The sequence below is a fragment of the Ursus maritimus genome, unplaced genomic scaffold (assembly GCF_017311325.1).
Source record: "Ursus maritimus isolate PB19 unplaced genomic scaffold, ASM1731132v1 scaffold_9, whole genome shotgun sequence".
Lineage (NCBI taxonomy): Eukaryota > Metazoa > Chordata > Mammalia > Carnivora > Ursidae > Ursus > Ursus maritimus.
This window is the reverse complement of record NW_024427107.1, coordinates 46,479,827-46,501,407: the sequence shown is the minus strand read 5'-3', so window position 1 is coordinate 46,501,407 and position 21,581 is coordinate 46,479,827. Positions and strand designations below refer to the sequence as shown.

General features: G+C 39.5%; 1 protein-coding gene across 3 annotated transcripts in view; it reads left to right on the top strand.

The window, feature by feature from the left end:
• Positions 1-15,709: 15,709 nt before the first annotated feature.
• The window catches only part of NCALD (neurocalcin delta), a 266,731-nt gene continuing 260,859 nt past the window's right edge, over positions 15,710-21,581 (top strand). For 2 of the 3 annotated variants that reach the window (XM_008689216.2, XM_040625887.1), the window contains exon 1: positions 15,710-15,764. The gene's annotated coding sequence lies outside the window, so the exon portion shown is untranslated. The remainder of the gene's footprint in view (positions 15,765-21,581) is intronic. The other variant, XM_008689215.2, reaches the window with a different exon arrangement.

Below are 21,581 nucleotides of genomic sequence, written 5' to 3'. Positions count from 1 at the left end.
CCATAATTCCAATAACAGCTATTGCTACTTTGGTGTACATATGGATGGTGTTGTGCACACACATACATATATACAACAATTTGTTAACATCATTTAAAAAATTATTCCAAGTATATTTTGAGATTTTTAACAAGATTTTAAATATTCTTCTATAGTATAACGGTATGATGGTGAAGCGTATGGAGTCTGGGATCGGATTGGACTGCCTGAGTTTGAATACTGGCTCAACATTATCTAATTTGGTGGTCTTGGGCAAGGTACTTAACTTCTTGCCTTAATTTTCTCTCTGTAAAATGGGGACAATATTAGTACTTACATCATAGAATTATAGTAAAGGTGAAATTAGTTAATGTATTTATAAGTTGCTTGGAATAGAGTCTGCTGCATAGTAAATACTGTATAATGTTTGCTTTTATTAATGGTTGCATGGAATTTGATTTTCTGGGTGAGCCATAATTGAATCTATCATTCATGGCTTGATATTTGGTTGTTTTCAATTTTTGATTACAAATTATGAAACCCTTGTACTCATTTTTAATGTGTTTATTTTATTTTTATTTGTTACTTTTTAATTGATTTGTTTTACTCAAGTATCATTGACATACAATATTACCTTAGTTTCAGGTGTGTAACACAGTGATTCGGTATTTATATATATTATGAAGTGATCACCATGAGAAATCTCATTACCATCTGTCACCACACATAGTTATTACAATATTATTGACCATATTCCCTGTATTGTGCTCTACAGCTAATTAAAAAAAAAATCATTTCTTGAGGCTGTATTCCAGGAAATAATGTTTGGACCAAAATATATGAATCTTTTAAAGGTTGCTGTTATTTATTAGCAAATTTATCTTCTGAAAGTTTGTACCAGTGTACACTTCCACCTATAGTACTGAGAGCGTCTGTTTCCTCTTAATCCTCACTTGTTCAGACAAAAGTAGTGTCTTATGTTCTTTTGATTGGCAGTCCTTTGATTACAAGCTAGATGTTTTCCCATCTGTTTATTTGTAATTTACATTTATTCTTTATAAATTATTGCTTCCTGGATTTTACTTATTTTTACATTTCTCTCTCTTTTTTTTTTAAAGATTTTATTTATTTATTTGACAGAGAGACAGCCAGTGAGGGAGGGAACACAAGCAGGGGGAGTGGGAGAGGAAGAAGCAAGCTCCCAGCGGAGGAGCCCGATGTGGGGCTCCATCCCAGAATGCCGGGATCACGCCCTGAGCCAAAGGCAGACGCTTAACGACTGAGCCACCCAGGCGCCCCTACATTTCTCTATTAAAGTAACATTAGTGCTTCTTATCAAAGACCTATTGAGTGCAGTCAACAATGAGGAAGATGGCGAAGACAGTTGTCCAAGGTGGATAGCTCATGCTGCAGAGCCAGTAGCCTCATGTAGTCGGGTTTTCGTGCAAGGTTGGTCCAGCCTCTGATCTTCCATCAGAGATGTTTTGTCATAGTGTCTGTGTTCTTCAAATTCTCCATTATTGTTGTTTTTGGGTTATGCTTCTATAGCAACAGTATAAATGTGTGGTATAAATAAATAATGTATTGTGCAAATTATTCAGGGAAGTGTTGGCATGAATGATTCTAGCAACACTGTGTGATTGAGATCTTGCCTCTGAAACTTCAGAAATCATTTTGAATTGATAGCTTTTTGTCAGGGAAATTTCATTAGCGACAGTTTTTGTCCTTACATCATGGTGAATGTTATGACTACCTGGGAGAGAATCTTTCAGTTTATTAAATTGCTAAGTAGCCACCTAACGGGAAACTGTCAGTAATTTTGTGAACATGTGGCAGAATATTTTTTTTAATTTTTTTTATTATATTATGTTAGTCACCATACAGTACATCCCTGGTTTCTGATGTAAAGTTCGATGATTCATTAGTTGCGTATAACACCCAGTGCACCATGCAATACGTGCCCTCCTTACTACCCATCACCGGTCTATCATAGACAGAGTACTTATTTTTAAAGGTCCGGATGTGCAACAGACCTCAGGAGCAAGCTGGATTCACTGTTTAATTAGTTTCTGCATTCTGCTGCCTTCCCCTCTGGCTACAGGCTACACTGTTGCTGAGTGTTGGATATTAACACTGTTGATATTCTCCTGCCTTTATGCAAATCTTGCGGTCTCATGGCAGGCTAAAATATACCCGATAAAAACATTTATAAAATAGCACAAAAACATGTAAACTTTGGAAGGTGGAGGGAATGTGCTCTGTTCTGGATCAGTGGGTGGAAGTTCAACATTTTAGGTTAATGTAAAGAACTTTTTTTTTTTTTTTTTTTAAATCACAAGAAGTACTCAGCCGTAGTGTGGCTCAGCATTTAAAAACTTGCACTGGGATTCTTCCAGCAGAGATCTGTTGATCAAAAAGTAGAAGTTACTGAATATAAGGTGAAAAGGCAGGATCTATGCATTGGGTTGAATCTCAACTCTGAGATTTTACAGTTATGTCAGTTTAAAAAAAAATGTTTTTAAAATCATGTGACTACTTATCTAAAACTGTCAAATTCATAGACACAGAAAGTACAATGGTGGTTCCACAGGTTGTGGGGAGGAGGAAAAAGGAGTTGTTATTTAGTGGGTATAGAATTTTGGTTTTGCAAGATGAAAACCTTTTGGAGATCTGTTTCACAATGTGAATATACTTCGCATTACTGAACTGTGCACTTAAAAATGCTTAAGATGGTAAATTTTATGTTGTGTGTTTTTTACCACCACAACAAAAGCAAAACAACCATGTGGCTACTATGAGTTTTGCCTTAGGCCAGGCACTGTAAGGAACACAGAAGTATGAGACAGTCTCTGTATATAGTTGGCTTATAGTTCACTTCTGCTGTTAGAACCAAAATGGCTGTGCAGGAGCCCAGGCATCCATAGGAGCTGGCCATGATGTCATCATTGCTACTGCCACTGCTTCTCCCTTCTTCTTGTTTTCCATTCTTCTGCTAGTGCCCCAGTTGAGAGAACACAACAGGCAGTCAGTTGGTGAGTTAGTCTGAGAAATGCGGTGTGCCGTCAGAGGAGGGTACATAGAAGAGAGAATGTGGAATTGAGCAAGAGCAGAAACTCTTAGGCACAGTCCACCCCTTTGTCTCTTCTGAGCCATACACAGCCTTCTATGCCAACCTAAACTTAAAAAACAATAGCAGCAACGTTATAATGCTTCTGTGGATGCTACTGTCCCTTTCACAACTGAAGGTATACTCACTCTTTCCCTGATAAGGGAGATACAAAGTTCCACAGTGTATCCCTACTGAGATGGTATTAACTTTGTTCGTAGGTGAGCCCAAATCCTATTTATTTTATAACCCAGAAAGCTTAATTATACAGTGAACTATCAACAAACATTCCTTATATGACATAGGGAAAAAGAAAAAGGGGAAGTTGATTTCTATATACAAAATATGAACATGAAGAACAAGAAAGAAAACAGATGTAGTTGCTACAGTTCTCACTTCTGTAACTGACCTTAAACCATAGTTAATATATATGTGTATATCTAAATCTATCTGCATACAGATATCGAACCTATGTATATAGGTCTATATCTATGTCTATAGCTATATATTTTCCTTCTTTCCCTATCCATTTCCCATGTTTCTTTCTCCTTAAATAGCCCTCTGCTTGTAAACATTCTTTTGCTGGTAGGTTGACACAAATCTTTATTCCTGGAGAATCTGTCCTTAGACATCCCTCCTTTATTGATCTGGTAAAATCTTCTATTAACTTTACTACTAGACATAGAAGTAATAACTGGAACCCCAGAGAATCCTCTGGATTACAGACGTGCCTGTATTGTGCAGCTGCAAGCCTATTTCATCTTGATAATTGGGACCAATCACCCCAGTTCATATCGTAAAACCTTTCTTTGTCCATTGGTTCAATGGCATGAGGACTCTAAAATGACCAGAGGCAGTCTCAAATTTGAGTTCAGTGGAACCATTCTTGTGCCCACAATGGAAACATTTTCCCTTAAGAACTAATAACTCTAAACGAGCAGAGCCCTAAATCTCAGGGCCAAGCAACAAAATTGTGATTAGGTTATTAGGTGTAACAATAGGAGCAGGTTCTCCAACTTAAACTTTTGGTTCCCAGACTTAAGTATTCTAGTTATGGAAGAAATAATGTCTTCCATGGGTTGTGGATTCAAGGTGTATACTGCATCCTGTAAGGTAGTGCCATAAAGTTTCAAGGTGTTATCTCCCAGTGAGTGACATAATTGAGGCTTCAGTAGGTGCTTCCACCATTCTGTCAGGCCAGCTGCTCCTGAACAATGGAGTATGTGGCAAGGCCATAGAATTATGTATTCATAGCCAGTTGCTGTTCCTTCATTGAGAAATTTCCCTGGACAGAAGAAATGTGAGGGGGACTATGATGGAAAACAAGGCATTGTCTAAGTATGTGGATGGTGGTGCTTGCAAAAGGCAGATCCATATCCAGAATGTGTTTGTTCCAGTGAAGACTAATCTTTTTCCGCCCCATGACGGGAGGGAACCAATGTAAATCAACCCCTATCAGATGGCTAGCTCATCTCTCAGGGCTCATTGTTGGCGTCTGCTCTTGGAGGGTTGAGTACTCAGTAATGGTGGGAGCCACATTTGCCTTGGCGAGTCTATGCATAACCTGCTTCATGGCTGCCATGGACACTCTCAAGAGAAGTCCTTGGATACAGCACGGGGTAGCTGAGAAAAGAAGGCTAAGTGACATCCTCAGAATGTTTTATCTTGTCTACCTGCCTGCTCTATAGTAGACTATGCACATGAGAGATGAATACTTCATACCCTTTACCCATTTCAAAAGGTATGCATATACCTATTCCTCAGTCCTCCTTTTAACCAGTTTCTTATTTCTCTTCTTTCTAATCCTGACCATCTGGCCAAATCATTAACTACTATTTATGAGTTAGTATAGATTTGTACTTCTGGCCATCTTTCAGTTAAAAAAGTAGATATCCAGATATACTGTAAAGTTCTACCAACTGGGAAGATTTTCTTGCTCCACTATTTTTCAGGGCCACCCTTACTTCCAGCAAGTGCTGATATATAATGGAGAATCATCTGTAAAACATGCCTGAGTCTTTTTTTCCACCATCAGCTGGTTACAGGGAATTCCTCATGAGGTCATATGTGTGGATTGAGAGAAAGCAGGGTAGCCAGAGTAGGTGGCGGTCGAAATCCGAGTCGCCTAATCACGCAACTTATTTGTACCTTCAAGACATGCAACAGACCCATCTTACATATCACTTCCACTTGGTGACAGTGTGGCTGAACTTACCTGATTTTATAGCTTGGTGGGTCAAATGACACAGTTAGTTTATTCTGGGCAGTTCAGGGTCATCAGGTGTCTAAGGCTAGGAGTCCTACCTCCACAAGAGCCTAGGAACCGGCTTTCAAGGGTAAATATCAGCAGTTGTTTCTCAGCGGCAGAAAATTAGCAGAAAAGCCTAATTTTGTTCCAAAATGCTAGTATTCTAAGTTGTGATTCTATATAGGGCTTGCCCCCAGATTCCTACAGCATCCCTTCTTGTACATGGAAGATGGGCTACAACATTTTTGGGGATCACAGGGAGGTTCGTTAGGAGTGGAGGCCACAGAGTTCTACGTAACAGTGAACATGTTTTTTTCAAGGTTTCCTAGTTGAACTATAATCCTTTTTAGTTGATTTTTTTCTAGTATTGATTGTAGAAATGTACTGAGTGTATTTTAGCCCCAATAGGAATCATTATTGCCTTATTTACCTATCATAACTCCCACAAATTTGGAAAATATCAAGTGGTTCTTTAGATGCTTTTTCATCTCCAGGGAGTTTACGGGAAATTTCTTTCTTCTTTTTTTCTTTTTTAATTAATTAACTTTATTGTAAAACAAAGCACAGAAAGACACTCCCCCTTCCAAATAAAATATGTAGCTTAATAAATGTTCATAAGGCAAAAAATATTTGTAATGACCATGCTGGTCAGGAAATAGAAATTTGCCACCTACTCCAGAAGTCCCTTCCGTGTGCCCATTTTCAATCATAGACCCTCCACTTTCCTTCATAAGGGACCATTATTCAGACTTTTATAGTAATCACCCAAATGTGTATCCCTAGATAATACTTTTTTATAAATATTCACTCATTTAAAAAATTGATGCACCTTTCTTTTAATATAGGTTCTCTCTCCATCTTTTTCTTTTCTGTGTAGTTTAGGTGTGGATGAATCCAGCCCTCTGACCTGTAGAGTTTCTCACAGTCTGCATTCTGCTGATTGCATAGTCCTGATACATTTTACCGTGTTTCTCTGTTTTCTGTATTTCCTGCAATGTGGTAGCTGTATTTTAAGGTTTGATCAGACTCAGATACAATTTTTTGGCAATATTAGAGGAGTGTTCTTCCATCAGGAAGTGCATAATACCTGGCTCACTAACAATTGTTGATGCTCAATGCTTAGATTTACTTATTTATTGGGATTGGTAAAATGGTGATATTCTAGTTTAGACTATTTTTCCCCCCATTCATTAGGGGTAATACTTTTATAAAGAATTGTTTCCCTTCCTCTACTTTTTGGTCACCCGTGTTATAGTTCATATAGGAGAGACAAGAAAAACATTTGATTCTTCTTTATTTATCAGATTTCAAAATAATGAATTTGTCCCCTTTCATCCTCCACAGGTGTATATGCATGTGTGACTTGTGGATGTAGGCACGTATGATGGGCAGCATTTAGTTGCAATTATCTTTTTCAAAGTTCAAAGCCCAGTGGTAGCCTTTTAAAGTTGGCTCCTCTTTACTTTCCCTGGATATCCTTGTAGATATAAAATTCTATGGATTGAAAATTCAGGAATTACTTTCTAGATCAGCCTTTTCTTCATTCATTTATGGCCTAAACTGACCAGGGAATAGTTTTTCAATAGGGCTCATGCTCTATAGAAAGGGAATATGTGCTTTCTGTTTACAAATATTCTAGGCTTTGTATTTAGGGACCAGAGCACTGGCTTCCTGTTGGGCCATTCTCTTTGGAAATGAGATTGCTTTGCCAGTGTTGTTCACCTTTTCCGGAAAGATTTGATATTAATAGTTTTCTCTGGAATGACGCATTCTTCTATGAGGCATGTGCTCTTGTCTGTCTAGTCAAATATCTGGAATAAAATTGAAAACAGTTGAAACACCGTCTTTTAATTATTCCCCCCTGAAATTCTCTATGTAATCCAATAAATATCTACAAATTAACCTTTGGGGAAAAATTTAATTAATCTTATTAAATATGAGATCGCCTCAGGCTTTTTTTGTGTGGGGTAGAAGAACTTGCATTAAAATTAGCTTTGCCTTCAAAATGTCATTTCCCAGCCTCAAAGGAGACTTATCACATCCCTACTCTTTTGGTAACTGCTTTTCCTTTAGCTCAAATGCTGTTTTCAGTTTTCATCTTCTTGAGCTTGGACAATTCTGAACATTTTAACCCTCTCATTTCTGTTCCTGTGACACTGGCCTTCAGGCAACAGGGCTCCTGAGAAAATTTGACAGAAGTAATACTTGACCCAGCAGACAAAAAGAGAACCGTCCATAAGAAAGAATAAAGGTTTTTTAAAAGAATCTTATGGTATCAGTGACTGTGACAATTTTCTTTTGGTTTATATCATTCATGTTTTCAGACTGGCTAATATGGGTTTACACTTATGGGTGTTCTTATTGTAGAAGACTGTTCAATAAAAGATCTGATTTTCTGGCCTTAAGTCTTTAACTGGACATCCAAGGCCCTCCATGGCCTTATTACTGTCCTTCTCAAAAGCCCTCAGTGACTCTCTGTTGCCCAGTGGACTGAGTACATACTTTTCACTGTGGTTTTAATTTACCTCTGCAGGCTCACCTCCTGTCTTTCCTATGGATACCTCTTCAGACCCGCTACATCAGATTGCTTCCATTTCCCTGGTATAACCTCGTGCTTTCCTACTTTGGCCTTTGCTCATACAATTCTTTCCATTTGAAATGACCTTCCCTTCCATCTCTATGTACAGAAATAGTTATTGTTTTAAGACCCGTTTGAAATGCTCCTCCTTCATGAATTTCTTCCTGATTCCTCCAAAGGAATTACTTTATCCCTACCTTTGAACTCTCAAGCAATTTGTGGATGGCAGCTGCTTTGTGTTATTTTGTTATATGGTTAAATTAATATTGCTGTTACCATCATTTATGTATTTGTCTAATATACCCGCTCATGGAAGATAATAGGATGACCATATATCCAAATGTTCCTGAGACAGCTCCAGTTTTCCTGGGACAGTCCTAGCACCCTCTCTGGTTAGCATCCCCTTTCACTCTCCAAAGTATCTTCATTTGAATAATAAATTAAGTAGTCACTCTTAGAATAAGTAACTGGAGGATTGGGGCTTCATTCATATCCATGTTGAATCTCTGGTCTTTTATCAGGAAAGGCAGTATAAGGGCAAAGAAGTTCACAGAAACAAGACTGTCTTGTGCAAGGCCACTGTGCTGAGGCCATCAGGAAATGTTGAAGGGATTAGTTTGATTCCTCCCAGGCCTGTTCTCCTACTGGCACTGCCCAGAAGCTATTACTTTTCCATCAGAAGGCTAGGTTCCCTGAGGGCTTAATGAACAATCCTTTTCAACACGAAGGGCTATGGGCATTGTTCCCCCTTAGGTCAATGCAGTTAGAGCTTCAAAGGAGAATATTTAGTGCACACATAAAAGGGACTTTATTTCCTTCCTTATTATTTATTTATTTTTCATTCTTTTTTATTTTTAAAATTAACCTACAGAAAAGTTGATAGAATAGTACGTAGTCACAATTTCTTCATTTCACTCTGTGTGCTTTCTCTCTCTTGCTTGTTCCATAGATACACACATTGGGCTAAGTTTGTGTTTAAGCAAGATTGATCTATAAATGTGCACATTCTTTTCCTGACCCTCCTGAATATAGGTTAAGAACATCATGATACTTCACCCCTAAATACTTCCACATGCTTTTCCTGAGAACAGGGACATTATACATAACTGCAACGTCATGATTATACCCGAGACGATTAACAATAATTCCAAAATCACCTAATGCACAGTCCATACTGAAATGTTCTTAAGCAGGTTTTGGGTCCAGAAGCCATTTGATCCATGTCTCTTCTATCTCTTTTAATCTTGCAGTCTCTGCCTCTGTGTGTGTGTGTGTGTGTGTGTGTGTGTGTGTGTGTCAGCAACACATGCTGTTCGTGTGCAATGCTTGGAATTCTACCTGCTCTCTTCCTCAGAGAATTTTGTTTTCCTCACTCAGTTTCTTCTTCCTCTCTGATTCTCTAAAGATATTTCCATCTTTGTCTAGTCTGCTCCTTGCTTTTTATAATTGAGTGATGAAGAATCTGAGATGAGTTAATGGGCTGGAGTAAAGGAGAGGTGGGAGGAAAGGTGGGCAGCTTTGGAAGTCCTAAGGCTTTAGAAAGGCCAAGGTTCCTCCTTGTAGCCCACCCAACCCAGTAACTTGAAGATGTGGGGGCTGGGAGAGGAATGGAAGGAACTTTTGCAAAGTAAGTGAGGCTGGCAGTACCATGAATTGGTTGAAAAACTTTTATTGTGTGCTAGGCACTGTGCTACTCTGGGGGTAAACTTTGGACCTGAACCATCCCTGCTTCACAGAGGTTAAGTGTCCATTGAAGGCAATGGGCTTAGAATGAATAACCTTTATAATAAACATATACATCAGCTATGATTAAGTACAATAAGGGAAAAGAATAGTTACCTACAGAGTATGTAGCAGAAGAACCAGATTTTCTTTTGGGGCTCAGGGAAGGTTTCTCAAAGAGAGTCACTTTGAACTTGAGACCCAAAGAATGAGTTCAGGTTAGGCAAGTGTAGAGTAGTTAGAAAAGGGCATACTACATGTGCAAATGGCTGCCCAGAGCAGACCCTCCAGAGGGCTGGGAGAGCTGGAGCTGAACAGTGCAGAAGGAGGGTAGTATCAGGTGAACAGAGAGGTAGGAGACAGACTGCGTTTTCCCAGGGAGGAGTTTTCATCTTGAAAGAAGCAGAATTGTTAGATGGACCCTTCTGGAGGTGGGATGGGGAGGGGTTGGTTGGTTAGAGAATACAGAGACCTGGATATCACAATCAATGGAAACTGTAAGCAGTGTGACAAGGCTGGAGCATGCAGTATGAGGGGGGACACCATGTTGAAGTTTAAATTCTTCCTATAAGTAACCCATTGAAGAGTGGGTATGAGCAGGGGAATGACATATCAAACATTAACTTGAAAAAGATAAATGTGAAGGACAGATGAATTAATTGAAGACATCAAAGGCTAAAAGACCTTGAAATTGTCCAGTAGATAGGGGGTAAAGACTTGATCTAGGCAGTGGCAGTAGGGTAGAGAACAGGAGACCAAGATGCTCAGCAGGCACAATCTATAGAATTGGTTATTGATGAGAGGAGGAGTGTTAAATAATGTTCAGCTTCCTGGCTTGTGTGATAAGTGGAAAGGGATAGCAAGAGGGGAACAGTTTGGGGCAATGGATGATGAGTTATATTTATCCCTGATAAGTGCTAAGTGCTTGTGGGAGATCCAGGCTGATGTTACCCAAGTAACTGATTAGTTAGTGTTTTCTGACATTGACGAAATTCTCTCTGAATATTTTTGATATGTTAACATGGTATTTATTGAGAGAGTTGGAAGCATGCAAACTACTTATAAAGGAGTACTTGCATTTTACAACTGACAGATTGCTTTATTCTGAATGGCTCATGACAGACTTGTTTTTTTGTATTTGAGAGACATTTGACTTTGTCACAGTTTTGAAAATATGTTATTTTTGGTATGTTTAGATGGTGGGTTTTCAAAAACAGTTAAATATTACAACTAGGCTTGCTGCGTTTTGTTTTTTTCCCATTCAGTTTCCCATTAAATATACAAGTATAACATCTGGCACTCTTCTTTTTAAGGACTCTGAAAAAAGAGCTGCAAGGATTAGACTTAGCACTTGACAAATCATCCAACTGTAATATTTTCATCTAGAGTTGAGTCTGAAGCTGACTGAAATGGCCATGTCAGGAACAGTACTGTGTAATGTCACAGAGAAGCCACTTAGGAGAATTCCTAATATGGTCAGGGCATTCTTGAGATGCATGGAATAGCCCATTCGTATGGTACCATCCAAGATGGGAATGCAGCTATAACATGTCAAGTGACAGGATCCACGGAGCACTTCTTTTCTGTTATTTGTCAGACTACAGCCTCGTTGGCTGATAATGGCAGTACTTTCTTCTTTCTTTGCTTCATTTTTCAGTAGCAAATCCTTGGACTCTGAACTGGAAAGTTCCCTTCCCACTTGAAAGTCATATATTCTTAGAGTTGGAAGGGACCTCAATAATTATCTGAATCTGAACCCTGGCATTTTTGCACATGAGAAAAATGAAACACAGAGAGGTTAAACGATTTGGCCACAGTCATCCACATAATTATTGAATTCTCCAGCCCACCTAGACTCCCCCTTCCAAATGGGCAGAGTGGCAGCCTCCCTCCTCCTTTTAGTTTATTTGCCAGAAGTTAGTCTTTTTTCACATTATGAAGCCACTTGGAAATAACCTAACTCCTTTGAAAGGAGAAATGACATGTTTTACTCAGCAAACTTATTTTTTCCAAATGGGTTTTCATTCTAACCCTGTGTGACTCCCCTCTCTCCTGAGAGAGCTTTCACGGCACTGTGTGACATCTCTCTAATGGCCGGCACTGCCCAGCTGGATGTCTGCAGAACAGTTACAGCAAAACTCCATGCACTTTGCAGCATGGCATTGCCTCCAAGTTCAGGAAAGGAGAGATGCTAGAAACTGGTCAGCACCTTTGCCTGAGCCCTTGGAACGGATGATACCAGGAACTTCTCCAGAAGCAACCATTTATCAATATGAAACTTTTAAAAGGATCCTTGATTCTTTCAATTAAAAATCTCACACTAGTGTCCTAGGGCTGAGCACCCCTGTGACTTCCGAGGCCTGTAGTCTTTGCTGCCACTGGAGGACGGGTGTGGGGTAGGCAAGGTTTTCCCTGGAGGATGGCCCAGCCAGGGGATGCATGGGAGACTTGGAAATGAGTTTGAGTGAGAAGAGGGAAACTTACCATTTACTGTCTCAGCTTGTGGGGAAAGGATGTGGGAGCCTGGTACTCAGGAAACATAATGTCTGCTCAGTCCTTTCTCTCTACACTTTCCCCCAACAAAATAATCGTCTGGGTCTGGGGTTGGGTGGGGTGGTGGGAGCAGGTGGTAAGCATTGCTCTAGCTCTGTTGTCTGTGCTCTGTGCTGGGGTTTCGAAAGCCAAAACCCTTTTCTCTGCTCCTGCTGGAACATCTCTTCTGTGAGACGGTGGACACTACAGGATCCTCCTTCCGGAAAAGGGGAGGGTCTCAGGGGATAAGACGAGGAGGGGGAAACATCAATTACTAGCTCAAAGCAGAATCCTGCTACATTTGTAAGAGCTCAGTTAAAGGAAAACAGGGACTGCTTAGTGCGATGTTCTCAGTCTGAGCTGTTTCCAAGAGCAACAAATGAGTGCTGTTATCTGAGCTAAGCACACAGAATGATGAGAAAATGCATCCTGGTGGATTATCCTCAAATCTTTGGAGTAAACAGAATTTTTTTCTTGCTGTAGCAAAGCTTAATTCTGTACCAAAATGGTTATAGAATATTGGAATTTTATGGGAACTCAGAGATGATGTGTGCTGGATCTTCTCTGTCTTCCCAGAGCTGGTCATCCCCCTACTCCACGTTGTTCCGAGACCTGCGACACTGATCTCCAAGGATCACATCGATGGGCTTATCTGCCCTCCTGCTTCTCCTTGGATTTGGCCATTAGGAGGTCCCCACTTCACTACCCCTTGGCAGTTTCCTTAACCCTGTGCATGCCTTGTAAATAATCCCCTTCATTAAAACTCCCATTTAAGTGTGAAACCTTTTTCTTTCTGGGACCCTGAGTATGACTGCTTTACAGATGAGAAAACTGGCACAAAGAGAGGCCCACTGGCTTTTCTGCTTTATCTCTTTTCTGCTCCTTTTTCCGCCATGGTTGAGCATTCGTAAATTGAGACCCCAAGACCCTGGAATGCTGGACTGGGGATGAGGGAACTGTAGTGTGCTCTGCTCTAATGTGGTGGCACATTTCTAAGAATTTTCCTTACTTAACAAGGGTGTTCTTAAAAATGGTATTTTACATGGTATGTACATACGATGGAATAGTATTCAGCCTTAAACAAGACGGAAATCCTGTCATTTGCAACAACATGGATGAACCAGCCAGTCCTTCATGATTCCACTTATAAGAAGTGTCTGAAGTAGTCACACTCGTGGAGCAGAAGGTAGAGCGATGGCTGCCAGAGGCTCAGGGAGGTGGAAAAGGAAAGTCGCTATTCAATGGCTGTAAGATTCAATTAAATAAGATGGAAAAGTTCTAGAGATCTGCTGTACCACATTGTACCTGTAGTTAACAACACTATTATACAGCTAAAAGTTTGTTAAGTGGTTAGATCTCTTATTTTTTAAATCATACACACATAATAAGAAGCAAAAAAAAAAAAAAGAGGTATTTTAATAGGTTAAAAAGTCATAAGGGAGAGGACACACCTAGGGGAGGACTCTGTCCATGAGGGCGTGGCTGGACTAGTGGAAAGCCAGGAAATGCTTTCTTAGTTCAGGATGGAAGCACCGGTGCCAGGGCCTGGCTGGAGGACAGGGGCCAAATTTATCCCACGCCCCCTCAGCCCAGTGCCTTGAGCACTCATCACCCTCCTTCAGTGAGTGACCAGTCAAAATTTCAGGTCGTGCTTTTGAGTGTGTGTGTGTGTGTGTGTGTCCGAGTGTATAAAAGAGAGAGAGAATGAATTTGCATTCTTCCTTTTATGAACTTTCCTAAGTTCTCTGAAGAGTCTTTTTTAACCTCTCATATTTCATTGATTCTAAGACAAGTTTTATTTTTCTCACATTTTGAAACTCTGATCTTTTTTTTTTTTTTAAGATTTTATTTATTTATTCAACAGAGATAGAGACAGCCAGTGAGAGAGGGAACACAAGCAGGGGGAATGGGAGAGGAAGAAGCAGGCTCATAGCGGAGGAGCCTGATGTGGGGCTCGATCCCATAACGCCGGGATCACGCCCTGAGCCGAAGGCAGATGCTTAACCACTATGCCACCCAGGTGCCCCGAAACTCTGATCTTTTGTTGCAGTTGGTCAGGTGGTAGTTGTCCTGTAGTTGCTTTGCCTGGGCGTGTGTGAACTTGGTAGTTCTGGTAGCGTGACAAGACAACTGAAACCCCTTATTGTTTCAGTCAGTGATCCATTTGATGACCATCTGAGAAAGGAATGCAAGTCCTAGGTGTTGACTGAAATCTTCTGGCATCTATTAGTAAGATTTTCCTGCCAACACTTGTGGATAAGTATCAGAAGCTTAGAAGAAAATCCTGAATGCAATACTTGAGCACTCTTTTAGGAAATGCTGCAGTACTAAAGCTCTTGGTGGTAGAGAGGACAATATTGTGTGGGAAAACACACTCCCTGGGTATTGTGTCAAATGTGATTCAAAGAGTGGCTTCTGAATGCGAATACCTAAACCAAAGTAAATTTGCATACCTAACCAATTTATTCCACTCACTGTTTCATGTTTTCCTTTTTTGTGGCTAGGATAAAACCCAGGCCTTACAGAAGTCCAATAGAGCTCTTTCAATAAGTATGAAATAAAAGTTCTAAATCGTAGTGTATCACAGTTTAATGTGCAGTCGATTTTTTCTTCCTTATTGTTACATAAAACAGCATTGTGTCTCACCATTAGCGAATCTTAACAATCGATGATATGTGGTAGGAAAGTAGGAAGTCTATTAAATTAGCAGCATGAATCAAAAGATGAGTTAGAAAGCTAAGGAGTGAGGAATGAGTTTAGAAATTCTTTTACTCTATAAATATTTATTAAATTTTACTGTGAGACCAGGGCTAGGCGAGGCTTAAGGTTATAGCTGTGAGAAAAACAGCTGTGATCCCTGGGCTCACAGAGAAGACAAGATCTACTGAATTAGTAGTTACATGCATGATGTTACAGAAAAGTGCGGGCTTCTTTGGAAGTGTAAATAGGGGAACTTAGGATGATCAAGGGGAGCAGATGGCTGACTGAGGAAGTGACACTTGAGTGGAGAATGGAAGGGCAAGTAGGAGTTAGTCAGGTGGAGGTGAGTGGGGGAGGGGGAGGGGTAATCCTGGCAGAGGGAGAGAACAGTGCGTATGAAAGCAGGGAAGTGGCAAGGAAAGAGAAGCTGAAGGAAGTGCTGTGTAGCTGGAGTGCAGACAGTGGTACAGACATGAGAAAGCTGGAGAAGTAGGTGGGCCTCAGATGATGAAGGGCTTTATAGGACATGATGGGGAGGTTGCCCAAGAGTAAGAAGTTGTGGAAGGGGTTTCAGGAGGGGTGTACTGTGTCATGCTCAAATTTTAGAATTGTCATTCTGGCTGCTGTGCAAAAATGGAATGCTGTAGGTCAAGGGCAGATGAAAAGAACATGGTACTAGCCATCCTCACTCGCTTCCAGGGAAGGAAGTTGGAATGGGCAGAAGTTATCAAATGATGCAGGGGAGTCCTGGAGTAAGCAATAGTTCTCATCACCGGTTGCATTCCTCATATATTATATCCTTAGTTCCTGATAACCTAAGACAATAACTTTCTTTGTTTTTGACAGAGTGACTTCTTCGGACTTGAGGTTACAGCGTGCTTTGAGAAATCTGCCACCAGGTAAATACAGAACAAGAGTTTTCAGGTTTATAAGCCACACTTCTCTCCCAACACTCCCTAAGACCTAAATTCAACATCTTAATTTGATCCTGCAATAGCCCTATGAGTCAGGTGTTGCCTTATTTTCATCTTGTACATGAGGAAATTGAGGCACAGAGAGGCTAGGCAACTTTATCAACATGCACAAAGATGTTTATTGCAGCATAAATTATAATGAAATGAAGCAAACGAGGAGAGAATCTAAACATCCAATAGTAGTTAAATTGTATCAAATCAATTATGGTACATCATATGATGGATGTACTTTACCAATATTCTTTATCAGATTCAGAAGTTTCTTTCTTACTCCTAGTTTGTTAAAAGTAAATTAGTTCACCTGTACATTGAATTTTATCAAATGTTTTTCTAATCTACTGAGGTGATAGTGATTTTTATCCTTTGATAAAAATTTTGTTCATGGTGATTTACATTAATTGATTTTTTAATGTTAAGCTACCTTGCATTGCTAAGATAAAACCAACTTGGTCATGATATATTATCCTTTTTGTACTCAGTAAGATGTAGTTTGCTAAATTATAGTCCTGAGACTGGCTAAAAATTTCCTGTCTAGTATTTTCACTCTCAGGAATGGTTTTCAGAATATTAGAATTACTGGCTACTTGAATGTGTGATGAAATCTGACACTAAAACAGTTTGGGTGTGGTGTTTTCTTCGAGGGAAGAATTTTCACCTACTATTTTAATTTCTGGTTTGTTTAGATTTTCTATTTCTTCTTGAGTCAGTTTTGGTAAGTTTGGTTTTGGCTACATATACACATTTCTGTTGGCTTTGTATGCAGGAGGGGAATTTCTGGGTCTTGGAGTAGGTATATGTTCAGCTTTAGCAGACTCTAGCAAAGAGTTTTTTTCAAAATGGTTGCATTAATTTAAAAATTTACATTCATGCAAGAATATCTGATAGTTCCAGTTTTCTGTATTTTTTCCAATACAAGGTATTTTCTGTTTTTGTTTGTTTGATTGGTTGGCTTTTTATTTAAGCTCTACTGGTGGGTATATAGTATCATATTATAGTTTTAATTTGCATTTCCCTCTAGACTAATAAAGTTGAGTGCATTTTCATATGTTAATTGACTGTTATGTATCTTGTTTTATGAAAGTCCTCTTCAAATCTTAAAAAAACTGAGGTGATTATTCTTGTGTTTTGAAAAAAACTGAGTTGTCTTATTGAATTATCTTTCTTACTGAATTGTAGACATTTTTAAAATAATATGTATTCTAGATTTGAGCTTTTGCTAGGATATATGTGTTGTAAATATCTCCTCTTTTTCCTGTGGTGTACCTTTCACTCTTTTTTAATGAACAGTAATTCCTTTTAAATGGTACAAATTATTTTATTTTATTTTGTGGTTGGCACTGTTGAGCCCTCTTTAAGAAATCTTGGCCTTATTCCAAGATCAGAAAGATGTTTTCCATTTCCTTCTCAAGCTATATTATTCTACTTTTACATTTTGATCTATAATACATCTGCAGTTGATTTTATTGTGTATAATGTGAAGTAGAGGGTCAAGATTAATTTTTTCTATGTGGATACACACTTGACCAAGCACCATCCTTTGGCCATAGTACTAGTTATCTATTTATTTATTTTGGGTAGGCTTCCTGAGGGATAATTAACACACAGTAAAATTTACTCTCTTGAAATATATGGTTTGATAAGTTTCAACAAATTTATACAATCATGTAACCACCACCACAGTCACAATGTGGAGTATAGCCAACACCTGGAAGAGTGTTCCTTCATACTAGATCTACTTTCCCTACTTGCAGCCCTTGATAACTATTGATCTGATTTATGTCCCAGAATTTTTCTTTTCTCATAATTTCAGACTTCTTTCACTTAGCATAAAGTTTTTGAGATTCATGAATATGTTTGCCTATATCAGTAGTTTGTCCTTTTTTATTACTGAGTAGAATTCCACTGTGTGGATGTACCACAATGTATTTATCCATTCACCAATTGATGAACTCTGGGGTGATTTATAGTTTTGGCTATTTGAATAAACTACTGTAATCATTAGTTAATGGGTCTTTTTATAGATCCATGTTTTCATTTTTTGTGGTTAAGTTACTAGCATTCAGGGGCACCTGGGTGGCACAGCGGTTAAGCATCTGCCTTCAGCTCAGGGCGTGATCCCGGTGTTATAGGATCGAGCCCCACATCAGGCTCCTCCACTATGAGCCTGCTTCTTCCTCTCCCACTCCCCCTGCTTGTGTTCCCTCTCTCGCTGGCTGTCTCTATCCTGTCGAATAAATAAATAAAAAATCTTTAAAAAAAAAAGTTACTAGCAGTCAGATTATTGGATCATATGGTAAGTATAGCAACTGTATGTTTTAATATTATTTGAGAAAAATCCCTCTGGCTGTTTCAAAAGTAACTATGTCATTTTGTATTCCAGTCAGCAACATATGAAAGTTTTACTTGCTCCACAGCCTCCCAGCACTTGGTATTAATCAGTCTTTGTAATTTTAGCAATATGAGTTGGTATACGGTGGTACCTCATTGTACTTTCATTCTCATTTCCCTAGGGATTAATAATGTTGAACAGCTTTTTGTGTGCTTCTTTACCATCTGTATATCTTCTTTAGGAAGTGTCTGTTCCAATCGTTCAACCATTTTTAAACTTTCCATGTCTCTACTGATTTTTTCCATCTTTTCTTGTATTTTATTCTCCTTTTCCATGAGCACCTTTTATATATTAATCATAGCTATTTTAAAATCTCAGTCTGAGTGTTCCAAAATCATCTCTGTCTAGTTGCTCTATCTTGACAATGGGTTGTTTATCCTTAGTTTTAAAAATATGTCATAATTTGGATTGAATGTTGGACACTGCTTATTGAAAAGTAGTAAATAATAAAGTAAACAGTAGTGCTACCCAGAAATGGCACACTCTTCTTTTGTAAGGTGATTGATGGGAGGGGTTGTATTAATCTTATTAGCAGACGACAGGATCAGTAGTTAGTAGGGAGTTAACTAAGGTGGGGTTGGGCTCCTGGTTGCTGGAGTTACCTTCAGCCCAGCCAACTCCAGCATTCTCCAGTGGTGGCCTGTAGTTACCTCATGCTTAGTGTGGCCAGTGTGCCAGAGGGTTTTTCTCATTGTCCAAACTCCATCCTCAGCTTTCAGCAGACCCACCACACCTGCTCCACTGAAGGGATCTCTCTCCATGTTGGTGCTCATCTAGAAGGAGACGTTCTTGCCCTGTGCTCGGTGTAATGCAGTGGCTGTGGTGGTGAGGTTGTCCATTCTTCTGGTCCAGCCTCAGTCTTAGGCAGGCCTGTGTGTCTACACCTCATGACCTGGTCTTTGTCCCTGTTCCTGTTCCTCTTCATGGCAGTCAGTCTCTGCCTCATGTCTGTGTCTTGGAGGAAGAGAGCTTCCTGCCCCTCCCTGAGTGGTAGCCGACCTCTTCTTCCTGTCGGTACTGGACTCTGGGTCTGAGAGTTTGTTGTCCTTGCATCAGGGCAGATAGCTTTTGCTTCTGCCCTTCTCAATAATCAGTGGATCTTTGCTTGGATCTTGGGAGTGGGAAGGTTTTCTGGTCCTCTCCCAGTGGTTTAAAGTTCTTAATGTGGAGTAAAGTTGTGGGCAGTGAATGAGTTTCTTGCCTGTGCCCTTCTTTTTTTTTTTTTTTTTTTTTTTAGTTTTTTTTTTTTTTTAATGATTTTTTATTATATTATGTTAGTCACCATACAGTACATCCCCGGTTTCTGATGTAAGGCTCGATGATTCATTAGTTGTGTATAACACCCAGTGCACCATGCAATATGTGCCCTCTTACTACCCATCACCGGTCTATCCCATTCACCCCCTCCTCTGAAGTCCTCAGTTTGTTTCTCATAGTCCATAGTCTCTCACGCTTCAATCCCTCTGATTACCCCTCTTATCCCTTCTTCCCCTACCCGATCATCCTAGTTCTTATGTTCCATAGATGAGAGAAATCTAGATAGTTGTCTTTCTGCTTGACTTATTTCACTTTAGCATTATCTCCTCCAGTGCTGTCCATGTTGTAGCAAATGTTGAGAACTCGTCTTTCTGGATAGTAGTCTATTCATCGTATATATAGACACAACTTCTTAATCCAGTGCATCTGTTGAAGGGCATTCGGCTCCTTCCACAATTTAGCTATTGTGGACATTGCTGCTATGAACATTGGGGTGCATATGGCCCTTCTCTTCACCACGTCTGTATCTTTGGGGTAAATACCCAGTAGTGCAATGGCTGGATCATAGGGTAGCTCAATTTTAACTTTTAAGGACCTCCACACTGTTTTCCAGAGTGGCTGTACCAACTTGATTCCCACCAACAATGTAGGAGGGATCCTTTCTCCACATCCCTCCAACAATTGTTGTTTCTTGCCTTGTCTATTTTTGCCATTCTAACTGGCGTAGGTGGTATCTCAGTGTGGTTTGATTTGAATTTCCTTGATGGCTAATGATTTTGAACATTTTTTCATGTGTCTGTTAGCCATTTGTATGTCTTCATTGGAAAAGTGTCTGTCATATCTTCTGCCCATTTTTGATTTGTTTATTTGTTTCTCGTATTGAGTTTGAGAAGTTCTTTGTAGATCTTGGGTACCAGTCCTTTATCTGTAGTGTCATTTGCAAATATATTCTCCCATTCCGTTGCCTCTTAGTTTTCTGACTGTTTCTTGGATGTGCAGAAACTTTTAATCTTGATGAAGTCCCATAAGTTCATTTTATCTTTTGTTTCTCTTGCCTTTGGGGATGTGCATGAAAAAGGTTGCTTTGGCCGATGTCGTAGAGGTTGTTGCCTATGTTCCTCTGTATTTGATGATTCCTGTCTCCATCGAGGTCTTTCATCCATTTGGAGTTTATTTTTGTGTATGGTGTGAGATAGTGGTCAAAGTTTCATTCTCTTGCATGTAGCTGTCCAAATTTCCCAGCACCATTTGTTGAAGAGACTGTCTTTCCCCACCGGATGTTTTTCCTGCTTTATCAAATATTAGTTGCCCAAAGAGCCGAGGGTCCATTTCTGGGCTCTCTATTCTGTTCCATTGGTCTATGTGTCTGTTTTTGTGCCAGTACCATGCTGTTTTTGTGATCACAGCTTTGTAGTACAGCTCGAAATCCGGCATTGTGATGCCCCAGCTTTGTTTTTCCTTTTCAACAGTTCCTTGGAGATTCGGGCCTTTTCTGTTTCCATACAAATTTAAGGACTGTTTGTTCCAGTTCTTTGAAAAATGACCTGGTATTTTGATCGGGATAGCATTGAAAGTGTAGATTGCTCTGGGTAGCATGGACATTTTGTTGTTAATTCTTCCGATCCATGAGCATGGAATATCTTTCCATCTTTTTATGTCTTCCTCAATGTCTTTCAGAGTGAGTTTATAGTTTCTAGAATATAGGTCCCTTACGCTCTCTGGTTAAGTAATTCCAAGGTACGTATGGTTTTTGGTGCTATTGTAAATGGGATGGATTCCTAATTTCTCTTTCTTCGGTCTCCTTGATCTCTGTATAGAAATGCAACTGATTTCTGAGTACTTATTTTGTATCCGCCACGTACTGAATTGCTCTATAACTTCTAATAGTTTGGGAGGCTTCTGGAGTTTTCCATATAGAGTATCATGTCATCTGCAAAGAGAGACATTTTGACTTCTTCTTTGCCAATTTGAATACCTTTGATCCCTTTTTGTCGTCTGATTGCTGTTGCAAGGACTTCTAGTACTATGTTGAATAATAGTGGCGAGTGGGCATCCTTGTCGAGTTCCTGATCTTAAGGGAAAGGCTTCCAGCTTTC